A 236-nucleotide genomic window follows, 5' to 3' on the forward strand; every position below is an offset into this window, starting at 1 on the left:
AGCCCCGCCAAGGCCTCAGAGGAGGGGAAGGCCGTCGCTCGCCCGAGGGCACACTGGGCATGCGCACCTGTCGCTGAGCCTTCTGGAAAACCGAGTACCCTGAGCACGTTACGGCATAACAGGGACGGAGACCAGGACTTCAAATCCCAGCAGTCCTCTCGCTACCAGGAGGGTGGAGCGGCGAGGGAGGGGCTCGCGGACTTCAACTCCCAGCATGCCTCACTGCGTGCCTCTTC

The sequence above is a fragment of the Fulmarus glacialis genome, unplaced genomic scaffold, assembly GCF_000690835.1.
Source record: "Fulmarus glacialis isolate BGI_N327 unplaced genomic scaffold, ASM69083v1 scaffold9699, whole genome shotgun sequence".
NCBI lineage: Eukaryota > Metazoa > Chordata > Aves > Procellariiformes > Procellariidae > Fulmarus > Fulmarus glacialis.